Below are 18,774 nucleotides of genomic sequence, written 5' to 3'. Positions count from 1 at the left end.
CTTTCCCTCCACTTACTAATCTAACTTAGAAATAGAATCCTGAAGTTCATATCAGACTTAAATTTACAGACGTGACACTAAAATTTTCCTTTCCCCTCACCTATTATTGCTGCAAGTGCAAAATATTTTTCTTCCTCTAATTGTTTTGACTTGTTCAATGAAACAGGTTCTCTCTAACTGATGGTATTGAAGCAAACCTTTTACTTGTAACCACTAAAAGCACAGTTGAGGGATGGGTGACAAATCTTTGATTAGGGTTTTTTAAATTTTTTTTTTCAAATGGAGATGCTAGGTATGGAGTAATTAAACTTCTCAAAATCCCACAAAAGTCCTCATTACAAATGGATTTCAGGAGGCAACTGATCATGCAAACTGATTTCACATCTCTACTGCTAGTCCAGTGCTAGCAGTTCAGTAGGTTTTTTTTTGCAATCCAGAGAAAAGGTTTGAAATGCAACCATTACTTAAAGTATTGATAACATCTGTGTACTGAAAATAAGAGTAGTGTAGCATTTAATAAGTGCTTGGCATCCTATTTGTTACCAGTTTTTGCTCCTAGTGCTGAATTGTATGCAGTCTGGCTATGGCTTGAGAGTCTTCGTTGGTTACCCATTGTCTGGTAAAAAATTCTTCTGTATTTCATTTGACATTTATTATGTGGACATCTGAACTTTTGGGTTTGTTATCTGAAGATTTGACTTTGGCTGATGATGGTGTTGTGTAGAGACCTTGGTGTTGGAGATCACTGATAGATTCACCTTATTTGTATGCGTGGAACAGAACACTGGATGTGCAGACAGGCAGGAATTTTTATTTCTGGCTCAGGCTGTATTTAACTCAGCAGTCAGCTTGTCTAGTTGTTTGGATTTTGGCATTTCCCACACCCATTGATAGTAGTTCGAGGCCACTGATATAATTTCACCAAATTCTGTGTTTTTCGTAGCAGAGTGAAATCTTTCAAATCTTGCACTTCTTGCTCAGTGCGCTTTGCACTTTGTGAATTTTGCTGCTGCATTTGCTGAAGGGTTAGGATGCAAGGGAATTCCTTTTTATTGCTTTTTCTATTTTAACAGATAGAGTTATGTTCCTAGCATAAATTGGCCATCAGTGCCACAGTATGGTATTTCTGGTATTCCCATTCAATTAATTTTTCTCTGTCATTCATTTAATTTAGGACCAATGAGCCTTATTTTGAGCACATATATATTAGATAAAAATATATTTCTTAGATCCCAAAATAAACATTTTGGCCTCATCCTTCACAATTCATCTTCAAGAATTTACTATATTTCATCTTCTGAAATGCTGTGCTTTTTTCCACTCTTGGTTCTTTTAGTCTTCTAATTGCTACTCAGTTTATTTTTGACAAGTCACTTTGTTCCTTCCATATCTTACAACTTTCTACAAAGTTATATTTTTAGTCGCCTTTTTATTCCCATCTGTACGTTTTCTGGTTAATCTAAAAAAACAGAAAAGTTTATGTATAATGTCTGTGCTAACAACATATGTATCCTTCTCAGATTTTTACTGTAAGATTGTTTTCCAGTAAGCAGTTTGTCTCTCCTCCAAGACACTTGACTGAATTCAGCTGTGAAGCAAAAGAAAAATCATATGCAAACTTTTTAGCAATTTGCATCTCAATATCACAAAATCCTGGCCTTAAAAAATGCATCCTTGCTGTGTTCTCCCGTATAACTCAATATTGCTTTAAAAGTGATGTTACTTTGACCTGCTGATGAATCTATTTGTATCCCCATTAGCATCACTTTTTACTGTCATAAACGTGCATTCTTTTTCTCTGCCTCTTGAAACAGAGGCAAGTTTTTGGTCTTTTCCTGTCTACTTACCAGTCAGGGTTCACTGATTAATACTGGTAACTTTTAAAATGTTTAAATGGGTTGCTCTTTCAAATGTTTTGGAGAAGTTCCTGCAAATGTATTCAAATTTTATCTTTTAAAACTTGCCTTTGTCATTATGTGTATAAAATTGTCAGTTGCAGTGCAAAAATAACTGTTACAAGATGACAAATGGTACCTCTTTGTTTCTCTGCAATGCTAGGTCTTTGAATCCATCCTTGCTTCCTGTTTGACATTTAAGATACTCAGCTTCTAAGATTATATATCAGTTTATATATAGCTTTTAAGGCTGTAAATGCTGTCATTGTGATATACTAATTTAAGGCATCTCGCAAGGTTTGTGGGGAAATTAGCATTTTTTAATTAGATTAGCTTCTACAGCTAGAAAAGTAGGCAGGCTTTTGTGTCTCTGACCCCTTTCTCATGTCCTCAAAGGGTTTGGTTTTCCTACTTATCTCAGTTTGTCTACTTCAAGATACTGCTGTTCTCTACAAACTGCCTATGTCATTGCTTGACACACTGAATGTCACGACAAGGCTGGCAGTTGCTGATCTAGGTCTGTTCCTGTGTGACTATGATCATAAAGCAATTTTTGAGTTGTTTTCAATTTTGCAACTACAGAAAAGAATATGAAGATCATCACAGAACATGTACCAATTTGCTGTTGTAAGTATGTAGCAAGCTAAATGTGACAGCTTTTCAGGAATTCTCACCGTGCTGGAGATAATAAGAAAAACTACAGGATACAGGCTGCACAGTTATGAACTCATTGCCATTGTAAATGACACAGAATATGTTTTCTGAATGGAAATGGGCCACTCCTGTCTCTCAATCCAAGACATCCAGGGCAGTGAAAATGTCTTTTGCTCTGAAAAAGTAGAACATTTGGCACTGGCAAATCTTTGTATTTCTTGAAATCTTAAATGGCTGAAGTCTGCATTTGCAATCCTGTATCCTAGAGCCTCTGTAAGTGGACATAGGGCAGGAGAGCAATTCCAGACCAGCAGCTAGAACAGTGCTGAAATCTGTCACTGAAATCTGCCCACCCCAGAAGATGGAAAGAGGGAATCAAGGATCTTGACTTCCTGCTCTTCAGTCACAAAACTGGTGAGTTCCCCTCAGCTTGGAGCTGTTGATGTGGTAGAAGTCTGTTAACAGCAAATGACAGCTGGTGCTGTCAGCTTGCACCTTTGCTGTGACCTGGAAGGTCAGAACAGACACACTGACTACACTGTTTCTAAATATCTGACAAGCCTAGTATTATCTCAACTTAATATAGCAGAAATAAACATGGTCTTCATGTTCCTAAAAGGGAAAATATTATGATGGAAACAATATTATTTTCAGTGCCTAAAGATGTTAGGCCAAAAGAAGTAATCCCTTTGAGAAGTCACAATCATTGCAGGGATGCCAAAAACCTCACTGAGTTGGTAATTGCTTCTTTTCTGCAACACAGGAAACTGTTAGATGATGCAACTTTATATCAGGTGGTATCAGCAGTCTTTATGGTTTTGTCTGTAATTGATGATCCTAATGCAAAGTATTTTAATGTAATCCTGGTTGAAAGTTTAATTTATTTTTTTAAGATGTTCACTGGAAAATATGTTGAATAATGATTTCAAAAGGGTTAAAAAAATCCTTCTCTGCAAGTGCACCAACACAAGAGGCTGCAGTCTTTAGGGACTGTAGTCTGACATCCTCAACCCTTGGCTATTGTACTGCTGTCAGGGTGATAAGTGTGTCTACTTAATATTGTGAACAAAAAATCTAAGTGAAACATTTAAGTTCTGCAGCTGGTAGTTTTCAAGCAGTTTAATTTAAAAAAAAAATCATGACAGTTTCTGAAATGCTGAAATCTTGAAAGATATTTAAGCTATAAAAATACTCTAATTAAAGCCTTTATTTAGTTCTGATTCCTTTTAGGTACAAGTCTAAGATAAAATAGTCACTCAATAACTACTTCTGCAAAAGAACTTCCAAAATTTGATCATGTTGCAGTAATGTTGGTCCTTGCACAGTCTCAGGGCACATAGCTACTATGCTTAACCCTTTATGCTCTTGAAAAGTTGGACCAAAACCACAGTGTTTTGAACTTTGAACACCAGCTGAAAGCAGTGTAATCAAATTATAAATCAGTCTATTTTGATCTCTGAAGTTATACCAGACCGTCCTGGAATTGTCCACTGATTTGCTAATATGAATGTGGTTATTTAAACACTGCTATCCATCTTCTTTCTCTATGAAAGAAATTGCAGTCAGTGTTCCTTAGATATTTCTGAATTGAACTGGCTTACTTTCATAGACTAGAATCATAGACTTAGGTTGGAAGGGACCCTAAAGATCATCTAATTCAAAGCCCTCTGCCATGGACAGGGATGTTACCTGCTTAGAACAGATGGCTCAAAGCCCCATCCAACCATCCTTAAGCACTTCCAAGAAAGGGACATCCACAACTTCTCTGGGCAGCCAGTACCTCACTGCCCTCTGACTAAAGAATTTCTTCCTAATATGTAATCTAAATCTCCCCTGTTCTAGTTTAAAACAGTTTCCCCTTGCCCTATCACTATCTGTCTATGTAAAAAATGAGCCTCTCTCTTTTTATAAGCCCCTTTTAAGTACTGGACAGCCACAATGAGATCTTCCTGAAGTCATCTCTTCTCCAGACTGAGCAGCCCCAACTCTCTCAGCCTGTCCTCACAGGAGATGTTCTCCAGCCCTCTGATGATCTTTGTGGCTCTCCTCAGGACCTGCTGTAACAGGTCTGTGTCCTTCTTGTGCTGAGGACCCCAGAGCTGCCCTTAGTTCCACAGATGGACTCTTCTGACACTAGAGGGGCAGAATCAGTTCCTTTGACCTGCTGGCCACTCCTCTTTTGGTGCACTTGGATTTCTGGCCTGTGAGTGCATACTGCTGGCTCGTGTACTTTCTGAAACCTTAGAATGTTACAATGACATAGTAAAAAGTTTGTTGTAAAAGTACAGCAGTTCAGTTTCAGTTTCCTTGATGGAAATTGCATAGAGATGCTAGGAAAATTATTTTGGATACTAAAATATATTAAAAGATTTTTCATTTAATTTCTTTAACACTGATGTTAGAGCAAGTGAAATCATTGTGTTTTTAGGGTAGGAGAAGAGAAATTACTGGCAAGACTTTTACTTTATTAATGTAGGCTGCTGCCATGGAACATCTAGGGGACAGTGGGGTCTGGAGAGGAATTGTGTTGTGTTGTGCCAGTAGAGAAAAATCAGCATAAACAATAAAATTCCCATTGCTGTGCTGATTTTATCACTGATGCTGGAAGACAAACAAAGAAGTAAATAAAAATTATTTTCTAGCTCTCTTGGATACACAAGAAATCAATGCTGGCCAAATGGAAATGGACAGAATTATTAAAAAAGAATCAATTTCTATTTTTTAAAGGTTATTTGAAACAGTGAAAAGCTACCTTACAACCTAGAAGTGTTTTTTCAAGCTTTAAATGACTGTGTTGTATGTGGGATTTACAAAGGTGGGAAGAAGTGTTGTGGCAGATTCACTTCCTGTGGAATGAGATCCTAAGCTGATGTTCAGTAGTTCTAGGCAGGAACCTTTTATTTTAGAATTTAGAATCTTCTTGTCTATTAGACTGAAAGTCCACTATGTAACATTACGTAGTTTTTCCTAAGTTGTATGTTGAAAATGTCTCGTACTTGAAGTTGGAATGCTTCATAAACTAACTGCTGTAAAATGTAAAAACATATTTACATTGCTGCTTAGATATGTCTGTGTATCTGGTATATTTTCACATCTATCTCTGCTCAAAATACTTGTTTTTATGGTAGATTGGAACAAATTAGAAGATTGTAGCAATAAAAATATATCTTTCTGTGGAAGATGAAAACTAAAGAGCTTGTCTTCTTCACTGTGGAAGTTGAGAAAACAAAGAATGAGGTAATGTTGTTGGTTTAGCAACAATGGTGCTTTAGGAAGGTCTGTTGATGACAAGTCCAGTAAGGAAAGACTCTGCTTCCATCTGGATTTTCTTCCTGTTCCAACTGCATTGACTCAGTAAACTTCTTTTTGATTTACTATGGTACATCAAAGGGAACTAGAAGAACCAAATAGTTGGAGAGAGAAAATATTAGCTATCATGCTTGCTTCAAATATCTCCTAATTTTATTGAATTTTAAATGTTTTCTGGTCAACAGCCAAGTGAAATTTTTAAGTTGGAAAATGATACTATGATACTTGCTTAGTGACCAAGCAAGGAAAATTTCAGTTAATTTTAAGCAAAAGGCACCTCTGTTTCTTCTGTTTATGTCTTACAATTTCTAACCACACCGAGCATAGCTCTGTGTAGTTCTGAATTACTCCTCAGCATGGATCGTGTTGGAATGTCTGAGGTGTCATGGGAACTGGATGGAGAAAAGCTGGCTTATGAAGCCATACCAGACAGCACAGGCAATTTCTCTTCAAATATCTGCCTTCTAAGTCTTTATTTTTTTATTTTTTATTTTTTTTACTTTGCTCTTTCGAATAGAACTTACTTTGTTTTATTTGAAAGAATCCGTGCTCTTCTAGCATTTTGAATGATGGCTGTATCAAGCATTACATTATTAATTATTTGCTTTGATTGTTCACATCATCTGAAGCAATAGCAGTCAAGAGATTCTTTTGCTACTTGGCTATACACCTCTCAGTACACTAGTTTGCCTGCCAAAGTTAGTATTTCTTTGATTTTGGTAGTTAACCATCAGTTTTGAGAAAGGTTGTGAAAGGAGAAAGAAGCTCTGTATGTTTACTGCAGAGGAATATTATTGTGTACAGTAGCTCTTCTAAAGCATAATATTTCTCAGCAATGTTTTCTGAAAGGAAGTGTGCTCTCCTCTGGGATATCAGCCTGGAATAGATTAATTTTATCTTGGAAAAATGTAGTTTATGTAAGATGTAGCAAGAATGTATCTTCAAAAATGAGGGTTTTTTCACGACTTGTGCTAAAAATCATCAGGAAGGGATATGCTGTGCTATATCCCACAGTATGTGTAAAGAGGATTCCATCTTACTCTATGCTACTTTTTTATCCCATGATTTAAAAACTTGCCTCTAGTCAAGCAGATATTAAGAGTCAGAAAAAAAGCCACCTATAGATGGTGTCCTTCAAATTGGCATGGCAGGGGTTAGGGTGCTGGAAGTAGGAGTGAAGGACAGGCACTGGCAGCTTTACACTGACATGCCAGGAGTCACTGTGTGAAGTTTGGTGATGGGATTGCTAGAGTGCCAGAAATCAGAACAGCTGCTCACAGGCCTGCCCCTCACTTATAAGCTGCTTTCTCCATCTGTCTGTTGATCTGAGGATATCACCTTTCAAATAGATTTTGTCTATTTCCATTCATTTCACTAACTAGACTCTTATTACAAAACATGGTTGTATTTTTTTGTTGAGAATGCCATTTATGAATGAGTGATATTTTCATATTTGTGCAGTTCAGGAACCAAAAGAATGTCATTCCTCCTGTCATGGCAGGCTATGGAAATCTATCAAGCCCCAGTATTTGGAACTGAATAGTTAACGTGACACTGCTTGAAGATGGTTTAGCTGTGACTCATCTAGAGAAAGCTAGACATTTGGGGCCAGGGTGAGAAAATTTATTTAACTTATACTTGATCTAGAAAGAAATATGTAGAATTTATACTTAAGATTATCCTACCTATCCAATGTTAATGATAACTTTAGGTTAGTTAATATTTACACTGTTTTCTCTTAGGTGATTACTTTTAACTCTGTAGACCTTCTGTAATGGCACAGTCCCTTGGGAAGTTTGCAGCTATACCTCATCCCAAATTCAATTTAGAGGAGTTTGCATGGGCAGAGTTTATAGATCTTACTGAAGAAGCGACCACAAATCATCTATTTCCAAGCCTGAAAGACAGTGCTGAGGCATTTAGAGCTGCTGCTGCTGTAGCTCATAAATTGCAAGCCATGGCATACAAACCATGCTGTTTGTAAGAGCTGGAGTAGAGCATACATGGTCCACTGAATATATTTTATAAATCTTGAACTTCAAATCTTTTTTGTCACTAGAAGACTGTAAAAGTTTGAGCAAAACCCTCTGTTTACTTAACTGATATAGAAGTTATTATGTTTCTGTACTTGAAGAAACCAGACCTCTTGCATTTTATTGCAAGGTACAGGATTTCAACCTTTAAAATAGCAAGGCATTGAATGCAAGTTGTCCCTTTATTGTTTCATGAAATTGATCAGTGAGTGCTCTTCCCATAATTGTTTTGATTCTCAGGTGATTCATCCAACTGTGGTACAGGATACTGAACAGCAGATTAAGTTTGATACCCAACGAAATAATGTAGTTGTATTAGGTGGAAATGATTTGAAGTTCAAATCATGGGCTTAGTCTGGTTTGTGATATATGGCTGGTTTGGGGTTATTGTGGGTCTTTGGGTTTTTGTTTCGTTTTTTTTTGTTTTTAAATTCTGTCCAAGATATATATTTCAGTGCATATAACCTTTATAAAAGTACTCAAGTCTAAATGCATATAGAGTAGAATAAACCAGGACTTATAAAATTATCACTTATTAATGATGGTGATTACTCAGAGTCCAAATTTCCTTAGCCAGTTCACTTCTGCTGTAGCTTCTGTGAAATGGGAAAGCATAAGAATGTTCCTATTAATTGTTTTTCCTACAAAGTAGATGTGGGATCTGACAGTTTATCATTATTTACAGATGATCAGCAGGTTCTTGATTCTGTTTCCATTTGGATTCACAAAGAATTTGAGAAAAGAGAGCCCTTGCTTACCTTGACTCCCATGGGAGACCCTGAGTGGAAGAGACTGTTAAGCATTTGTATTCTCCCACTGTTGTTTCAAGGAGAGGTGAATTTGGATTCTCTTGAAGAAATCCTGACTGTTACAGGAGGTGTATCAGGAAGTATTGTCTCATTTGAACCTCTTCCTTTTGTGGAGTGACAAGGGAGGCCTAGGTTTTGGTTCCTGTGAATCTCTTGGGTGATCTACAATCCCTTTTTTGGTGGCAAAAATGCCCTTCCTCAGTAGTATGTTTGGGCAGAAATTAAGCAATGTGGCTCTGACAAATATTTCCTTCTATTTGTGAGAAGAGAGGATGGGATGGAATACAATTCAGTTACCTAAAAATGTCAAGTTATATTTAGGAAATTCAAAATTTCCACTATGGAGGATTGAAGCTTCCCTCCCTCCCCCCACCAGCCTTGAAGAAGTGATTAACCAAGGGTGCCTCTCAGCATGGAGACTGCTTGCTGCTATTGCCTCCTGCAGAAACAACTCTTTGCTGCTAACTGGTTTAACTGTATCATGTCCTTGAACATGTTTCCCTGTAACCACCTTTCAGGATTTGAGGAGTGTTCCATAGTGTATATAACAACACACAGAAAAATGTGACAAGAGTAGTCTTTTCCTGACCAGTTTTTGTTCTTTCTGTCTGTCAAACGTTTGGGTTTTCTTTTTTCCCCTAGTGCTACTGCAGCAAAAATGCCTGCCTTTTGTTTATGTCTTCCTACATGAGCATCGTGACATCATCAGTGGTATCGCCAGGGGAAAAAAATACGCATAGCTGTAGCTAAACCAGCTGTTCGTTAGCAATCCTTCCAGTCTGCTTTCATTTCTTCTCATTAGTGCACACACAGTAGTGTTTCCTGCCTGAGAGACATGGAAGGTTCTCAGCCACAAAACATCTGCTCGGACCGTGTCTTTGGGTGGATGAAAATGGTGGCGCTTCAAAATACACTCATTCTTGATAATGGCATTTTTAAAAAACTGAAATGAATGTGAGAGCATAGAAGATACTCATTACTGGATTGAGCTGTGGGTAATTCTGAATCCTTTACTGTCTTGTATAATTCAGTGCAATCATAGAGACTGCATATCAACTGTTACAAAACCTTAATAATACAAACGGAGCAAGATGCCAAGAACAATAAAGAAATGAGTTTTGTCATTGATTTGCATGATGACACGGTAAGGCGAAAGAATCTGTTTGTCATGCTTGTCCCTTCTTCCATGCAAATCAGCAGCAAAACTTCCACTGACTTTGATAGGACCAGAATAATGCCAACATGAGGTACAAGCTGTCATTTATTCTAATGAGAGAGATCTTAAATAGAATAAGGAGGTATTTCATCTGTGGAATGTTAATGAGAAAACAGTTTCTTTTGCTATCTCATGTTATCAAAATGCTCTGAATTATTCTAGAGATAATTGACTGTTTTGTAGAATAGCTGCATCTTTACAATGTTAATATTATGGATAATTGCGTGTTCGGAATGAGCTTTCAGAGTAGAGGAGAGAGATGTTCATTTATTATCACTAGCTGTTTGTAGAAAGCTAACTTTAAATTAAAATATTCAGGGAATTCACTCTGCAGTAGGAATCAAGTTATCTCCAAATATTCTAGTATGGAACCCTGATACTGATAATGGAGCAGTGAAAAAAATAATTAATATTTACGTTTTTCTGTAAGGGCTTTTGTAATTTGAATTTAGATATTCATTTATTCTAAGATGAAATACTCAGGTTTTTTAACCATTATAACATGTTATTTAAATTTATAATTTTTTGTTTAAAATAAACAAGAAAAACCAAACCAACCAACCAACGCACGCATACACACACGAAAACAAACCTCTAAGCATCACCAACTATTACCAAGAAGAGATGAGACTTCATTGTATTACATAATTTGTCATTTGGATTTGAGAGTAATCCCTGCTCAAATGGCCAATTCTTATTCACCTGAGTAGCCTCACTGAAGCCAGCAAAACACATTTTACAACCAAAGATTACAGGATAATGCCCTTGACTGATGAGACAAATTTAAATTAAGGGGCTGTTTTTTAGGTACAGTTTTTCATTTGTAAGCTTGTCCTCCACATAAAGGCTAAACACTGGCAGATTAAGTGTTGGCAAAATATTACCTCTTTGGAATATTAATTTCAGTGTGTACTGTGTGCAGAGGGATGCAGACAATGCATAGCTTGTGCCACTCCCCGCAAGAAAAAATTACTTTTAACAAATCTCTTGAATTTCTTCTTGGACCATTGTTACAGTGGGAATGGTAATAATAATTAAAAAAAAAAAAAAAAAGTCGAGGAGATTTCCATAACAACTGCTGTCTTAATGAACTAAAAAATCCTTAGAATTTGTTATTCCTTCCTCATAGTAGACCTCAGCTGATAAAAATATCCGTAGCCGGTGAAATCAGTGGCATGCCTGGCTTTCTCAGACAAAACTCCCATGTGATCACACAGGCAGCCTCAGTGAGCCCGAAGCTGCTCAGCAAGCAGTAGGTAATGAGTCTTTGTGCAGAGTGAAGCTCTTGTAGCTGAACAATAAAGCATATGGTACCAGCAATAAAACACAGTGCTGGGAAATTCAAGAAGATTCTGCTGCAAGTGGGAAGACAGTGAATATGTCAAACGTTATAAAATGACGATCAATCTGGTTTGGGTCCTAATTAATAAAAACAGTGCATGGATTGGAAAAACAACAATTTGAACAGGTCAGTTGTTTTATAGATTCTTCACACACTTCAGTGTTTTAAATATAAATGGGGTTTTTGCTATTTCTTTATTGTTAATAAAGCCAGGTTTTTTCATTTTGTAAGGTGGGATTGGAAGGATGCACATTAGTGTAATACCAAGCTAAATAAATTGTGTAAGTTCTGTGATCAAATTCATTGCAAAAATGTTTTTACCGTTATTCCTATGCAATTCAAACTTCAATTGTGCATGAAAAATGGGATAGCAAGCAAAATTAAATTTATGCTAGGTGGATCATTTACCAATATCATAAAATATTTAGTAACAACAATCTATTACTCTGCTATGTATTCGAGACTAATTCTTTCTCAGTAGGAGATCTGTAGTGTTTGTGTTTGTTTAAAATAATGTAACATTACAGCATATCTAACAGTGCACTTACAAGGGTTTTTTTCCTCCACATTCTTCTTGGAAATTTTTGGAAATGGTGTTTAGTGTTATTTTTAATGCGATTGTATACACATGGGAGTGATACATTATAACCCTCTGCATGCATTTCACTCTAATATTCACGCGAAATATGGTATTATTTTTCGAGTAATTATTTATCACAGCAGTTCTTAGTTAATTATACATAATTATGTTATTTTTTGAAAACTGCTCCCAAAGATTTCTGTGGCCTGTGTCTTAGAGAGGACAGACGTGCAAAGTCTCGGTGGTTTCACATCATGTAGAAATTAACCATGTGAAAGTTTTAATCCTTAAATCTCTTTACGGTATTGGGTTTGAGGGTTTTTTCCGTTCTTTTCTGAGTGAAGATCGTAAATTAGATATACTGAATTTTGGGGAGTATTTCAGCAGGACGGAGATGGAGCCCTTGAAAAGCGATTGGGGAAATAAAGAACAAAACTCGAAATGCAGAGAACAGTATCTCTTTTCATGTGTACTTATGGTTTCGGGGGAGAAACGCGCTTTATAAATAGCACGTTTATTCCGCGGCTGCGGCCGTGCGGGAGGCGCAGGGCCCGGCGCTGCGCAGCCGGGGCTGGAGCGCTGCGCTCCGCTCCGTCCGCAACGTTGGCTTTGTGCGGGGCTGCGCGCACGGCGAGCCCGCGCCTGTCATTACAGCAAGGCAGGAGGGGAAGGAAGCCCGGGCTCCGGCCGCAGGGCCGGGGCGGGGGGAGCGGGTCTCCCAGGAAACCGCCGCGGCGGGCGGGGGGCGCGGGCGCTGCCGCCCGGCTCCGGCGGGCCCGGGCGAGGGGCGGGGGGGCGTGCCCAGCATGCCCCGCGGCGGGGCGGGGCCGGGCCATGCAAATGCGGGGGCGGGGCGGAGGGGCGCGGGCAGGTACGGCGGGGTGGGTGGACTGTGCCCCCGTATTGTGCCTTCCCGTATTGTGCCCCCCCCTCCGTATTGTGTCCCCCCCGCTCCTGGAGCGTGACCCGGACACGGAGCCCGGGCGGGGCCGCGGCTGGGACCGTCGGAAATGTGCTTTGGCTCTAAGGGTATCATTTACCACTTGTAAATATTGCTGATACCTAAGAGAAGGTGCTTTGCAGTCCGTGCTTTAAAAGGTAATTTTATATTGCAATCCTGGTACAGCATGGCATCTCAGAACGCAGGCCTGTTTGTGTTTTAGACAGTAAATCAGAAAGGATATGTAAAAATACTTTTTCACCATACTTACGTGCAGCTATTAATTTATTTAACAGAGAACGCTGGTAATATCGCAGTAACACCTGCAGTATGTACCATAAGATTGGATGAGATAACACTGAACATGTCACTCTATGCTAATTTAAATGGGGAAAATACAGCAGTATACAGTCATGCAATTATCATATAATTACTATATTCGTCTAAAATGAGTACAGTGGATTTTAAATTTAAATTTATGAGGCAGTTAGGTACTTACAGTAAGTGCATACAGAGATAAAATGAACAGCGTGCAGTAAAATAACAATAGGAGCGTCCCTGCAGAACAGCATTCCCACTGTTACAGTGGAGTCACAACTTTGAAATACACCTGACTTGTCTACTTATGTAGGAAGGAAACAGCCTGTGGAGCAGGCTCTTCATATTCTAAAACACTCCCAATATCAAGTTTTCTAAGAAAGCTTAAAGAAAAAATTCCTGAAGCAAAAAGATGTTCTGTGTTGCTACCAAGTTATGGTAATTTTAAGGCACACTTTTCTTTAGCCTTTCTAGACTCTGCTGAAAGTGTGGTTTATGTAAAAATTTTATGCTGCAATTTGAATGGTGGCTGTTGAGTCTCTTTAAGAGACTCATAATTAATCTTAAATAGCACCAAGTCTTTATGTAGTTATCCAGCATTTTGGAGACAGAGACATGATTTTGATCTCTCATGTTACTGAAGTTCTGTGTTAATTATACTGTCTTAATTTACTTCTGGATCTGAGGAGCCCAAATCTGGTGTGCAATATTTTGGTTTGAGGATGCAGTGTTTGCTTTATATCTTATGTTTTTTGGTCTCCTTTTTTTATCAGAAAGAATAATTTGCATTTATTGTAAAACAACTTGCTTTGGATAGATGCAATAGTTGACTAAATGAAGTTTAATATAAATTGAAGACATGTAAGTCATGGCTAAGAGTATACAGTGTCAAATGTTTAGAAACTATTTCAAAGCTTAAGTATTTTCCCTGAGATAGCAACAGATGAATGTCTCATCTAAAACTTTTATTTGCTCTTAAAATGTACTTCTAGTAACTGAACCTTGAGGTTTAGCATTGTTTTCCCTTTGAACAAGCAGGTGGGAAGTCAGGCTGAAGCAAGGCAGCTATAACATATTGCAGCATTGGAAAAGATGTCTTAAAGATAAACTTACATGCGGTCTGTCAGTATCTCATTTTGCCTTGCTCTGAGCCAGATATGATGCTGAGGGTAACTGGATTATAGATGTGCCCTTTCCTCAATAAAATATCCCCAAACACCATCACATCTTGAAAATGCTGATACCATTTGAAGTCCTACCACTGACTTTTGATCACTGCTGCTCCATTGCTCTTTTACAGGCTTTTTTTGACCCTGGAAAGGGGATCGAGTGTAGACAAAAGACAGATACAACTCATTTGCAAATGTACAGAAGCCGAAAATATTTACTAGGTTAAAACAGCTCAAGGATAAATAGCATGTCTTTAATTTCTCTATCTCTCCACGGATATGAATAGAATATTCTAATGAAACTTGTGAAAAATGGGAGATGCGAGTGATTGATATAAAAACAATAAAAAACAAACTGGAAAATTGTGGCCTTTTTCTTCCCTCACATTTGCATATAATTCTCTTCTGTAGCTCCCTATCTCTAGTCTTATTCCCCACCCTACAAAAGAGGTTTGCATTTTTAGCACCTCTCCTTCAGTTTTCCATCACTTCATATAATTTTTCCACAAATAAATAGGGAAAATGGGAAAAGGAGTAAAAGCTTGTATTGCCATAACAATTTGATGGAAAATACACTTAATATGTGTAACTGGACAACTTACATACTGTGGATTTAAGGATAAAAGGAAGAGGAACTGCTTGAGTTTTTTTAAGGTGTTTTTTTTATGCTTAAATGCAAAAATATAAGCAAGGATACTTCTTTAAAACTAGCATCCAAATGCATTTGACAATTTGCATTCAGGCTTTCGGATAAAAAGATGCATGGCTTTTGTTTAGTACTTCATAAATAATTTCATGGAATGTATAACTTGAAGTCCTGATTGATTTTGGGCTGGTTTGTATCCTGCTCTTTCATAAGCGGTAGGGATTTGCATATTTATGCCATTGTCTAATGTGAAGTAGGAAATGTGGGCTGCATAGTATGGAGCCTGACCCTCATCAGTCGTTCTGAGGGATACGGGCAGGAACACTACAACATCATTTACTGACTGTAGCTTCACCATCTCACGGAGCTGTTGGATTTTGATGAGGAAATGCAAGCAGTGATATCGTTGTGTATGGAAGGCTGCAGAGCAAATAAGCCTTTGTGGTATATGTAGCTCTCATTAGCATGCTGCCCCTTCATTACATTTATTTATTCAATTCTGGCAAATCATTTCTGTGCATGCCTGTAAGTGAGTGATATTTTTGGTCTGTGCTGCTGGGGGGATAAAGGCAGCGTGCAGAGCCCGAGCTGCGGCCGCGCTGTGCCTGCGCCGTGTCGGCACCGCCACGGGCTCTGCAGGGCCAGGGCTCACACTGGCCCAGCCCTGCTGGGCATCCCAGCTCGGGGAACGATGGGGAGGAATGGGGAAGAAGGGGAAGAAGGCTTCCCTTTCAAACACATCTCCCCGGGCTGCTGGGAGTGCGGTCAGGGCTGTGTGATGTCTGTGGCACCTGAGGCGCACCTGGCTGATCCTTCGGGGATGATGAAATAGACTGACCTGGTGGTGCCTTCAGGAGCAGGTTGGGTTTTTTGAATAGGGATATGAATTTGATGATGAAATGCTCAGTGATTTAAAATCTGTTCTTTGTCACTATTGAACAAAGTCTGTTTTCAGTGTATCGTGAATATGTTAAAACGGAAGCTGGATTGCAAATGTTTTTAGTTGCACTTCCTAAGCGATAGCCATCTCTAGTAAATGCCATTTGTGTGGGGGTGATGGGGTAAACAAGAAAACCTTGAAAGCCACAATATGTATTTGTTAATTGTTTTTATTGTGGACAACAAATGGTAGTACTGCTTACTTCCAACTGTGAAGCTGAGCAGGCTATTCTCAAGCAAACATTTTTGTTTAATAAATACTGTATTTTAGGGGCGGGGAGGGAAACCCCACGACTCAGAAGGGAATTGACTCTCAGAGTTGCCATTGTTTTGCTCTCTTGTTGTACCAGACTCTTTATTGAAGCATTCACTTTCAGAGTAGCCAGAGGTTTAACTTTGTAGCTTTCAATTAAGTTGCTCGGTTGTTTACTATTATGCCCTTCTCACCCACTCTTACTTCTAAACAAACATCTTTCAACAATAAAATAGAAAAGTGGAAATTGCACAGTATTAACCTTTTTAGCTCCTTTGGAAAAGACACAGTGATCAGAGATTTAATAAAGCAAAATATATGAAATAATAAAATAAAATCACCTCAGGTTGGAAGTGTAAGCCACATACCTCCACACCAGTGCTTTTCAGGAGAGTGTAGGGCAGATAATTAATTTTGTCCCAGCAGACTCCCCTGGCTGAAGTGGTGCTGAATGGTCAAAAGGTGCTTACAAGTCAGGCAATGAGATGGCAGTGGGCTCGCTGCTCAGCTTCTATTCATCACTGTCTCAGTGACAAGAGTGCCTTGGGAATTGGATGGGTACATACTTATTATTAGACTTCAGCTCTTCTGTCAGCTTTCTAGTGAAGTTTTCAGCTTTGAATTATAAAGTGAACTGAAAAGAATTCTTAGACGTGTTTATCAGTATACAAGTGACTACAGGCATAAACTCCCAATTTTCTTTAGTATGAAAAAAAGGTGAAGAGAGTCAAGACTCGATTTTAACACAATTGGGAATGTAATTTTAGATCAGTCTTACTGTGGTCTGCCGTGTTGTGTTGGCAGCATAGGTTGTTCCTTTGGGTGCCTTTGTGTTGATTATACACAGGTACACATGTACAGGTGAGTAAGGACCTATGGATAATTTTTGCTGGCCACAAATACAAAATTACTATTGGAAATTTTGCCTGTAATTGAATATGTGCTTTTAAAATCCGTTTTGAGGTTTTCAGTTACTGAAATTATGGAGAAGACTACCGGCTTACAGAGAAACATTTTAGTTAATTGATTACCCATATTTTGTCTGCCTTCATTAAAAAAAAAATCTCATTCTATGATACCATGGTCACTAAATCTGGGACTTTGAAATCTTAGTGTCGGTGATCTTTTTGACTAATTTCTTAAGGAAACTAAGTTTATGCAGTTGTGCTTTCTCTGTGGCTGTCATATTGTTCAATATGTCTACCATATTTTCCTAATTAGTTTTTTTAACCTGTTAGTTCATATCAGCTGAGCTTGAAGCAGAAGCAGTCAATCTTCTTCAAGTATTGTGCCAATGGGTGGTGAGAAGGGAAAGAGAGATTGCTAGTTCACACCAGTGAAAAACCATTTGCACTGTGACTAAGACCCTGATTATCAAAATAACCACATAGAGGAAAGCTTAAACATCATGACCCTGGGGAAGAGCATCAGTGAAGCAGCCCTCATACTGTGCCTTGAGTAATCCACCCAGAGGAGACAAATCCATAAATAATCAAGTTCTGCTGTTTTCTCAGATTTTTTCTTTTTCTGTAAACTTGAAATTCTACTCATTTTTAGCTGATAGCTGAGTAGCTTCTTTTTACCTTGTGCTCTTCTTAGAAGAGAAGGTGAATTGTCAATTCATTACATACGTGTCAGCGGCAGAAGAAAACTTCACAGTTGTGTTGTATGAATTCACTGTTTCCTGCATTCAGTAATTTGTTGTATATGTTATGGGGTTTTTTTGGTGAATTTCACTCATCAGTGTTTCATTATAGATATAATATTATTTCTAAAAATCTCCGTGTTTTTAAAAATAAATGTATTGGTTTTCAGAGTTGGATAGATACACCATTATGGTGCAAAGTCAAAAAGCAAATGCTAGAAACAAACAGCAATTTTGCATGTTTTATTTTTTTGTCATTTTTTTGTGGGCCTGAATACCTTCTTAGGATTATCTTGGGGGTGCATGAAAAATGTAGATTGTAACATTATATTTTGGTTGTGCATTGTCCTTGATCTAGATAATAATTCAAGCTTTCTATAGCCATAAAGCTATTTTTGAAGATAGTAATTTCAAAACATCACAGCCTTCCAGTAGATATTAATAATTTATATTTTCCAGTACAAATAGTTTTATTGACTTTATTCTCTAGGGAGAAAAATGCACTTAAACATATTTTTACTAATTTTGGCTTTAGTTGAGGCCAAGCCTTGAATGAAGTCATGATTTTAACTATCATGCCATGGAGCTACATAAATTTCATTGGTGGCAATTGAATGTTGGCTCCTGCTGACCAAAATTATTTTTGTTTTTAGGGGCCTCTTTTTAGTCTTCGTCAGATATTTCTGCTGACAAATATAATATGTTTTCTGGTATTTTCTCAGCTGTTTAGTTTCTACCATTTTCTTTCAGCTTTATAGTACTAAATAGCAACAGGGCTACCAGGGAAGCCAGTCTGTAACTTTACATGACTACTAATAGCTGTGCTAAATATTTACTTGGTGTCTTAAAAATGTGCACAGCACTGTGATTTTATTAGAGAATTGTGTTAATCATCTTCTTTCTAATGTCACCATTTATTAAAAAGTTAAAAACAAGCTGTTATGGGAGATTTTTATGTTTTTGGTGTTTTAAAAGAAAAGAGAGAAGGAAAAAAGGAAAAAATAAAAGCCCATCAGCCAGAAATCT

The 18,774-nt window shown here is 37.9% G+C and overlaps 1 protein-coding gene across 4 annotated transcripts in view; it reads left to right on the top strand.

Annotated features, from left to right (window-relative positions):
* CSRNP3 (cysteine and serine rich nuclear protein 3) overlaps positions 1-18,774 on the top strand; it is a 98,407-nt gene that overhangs the window by 44,141 nt on the left and 35,492 nt on the right. Inside the window, exon 1 of one of the 4 annotated variants that reach the window (XM_014880870.2) lies at positions 11,128-11,384. The exons of the other annotated variants lie outside the window; for them this stretch is intronic. The gene's annotated coding sequence lies outside the window, so the exon portion shown is untranslated. Of the gene's footprint in view, positions 1-11,127; positions 11,385-18,774 lie in introns of those variants that run through there. 4 annotated transcript variants of the gene reach the window in all.

Source organism: Sturnus vulgaris, chromosome 7 (genome assembly GCF_052056855.1).
Source record: "Sturnus vulgaris isolate bStuVul1 chromosome 7, bStuVul1.hap1, whole genome shotgun sequence".
In the NCBI taxonomy this organism is placed as follows: Eukaryota; Metazoa; Chordata; class Aves; order Passeriformes; family Sturnidae; genus Sturnus; species Sturnus vulgaris.
The sequence above is the reverse complement of the archived record's forward strand: the minus strand, read 5'-3'. Positions and strand labels throughout refer to the sequence as shown.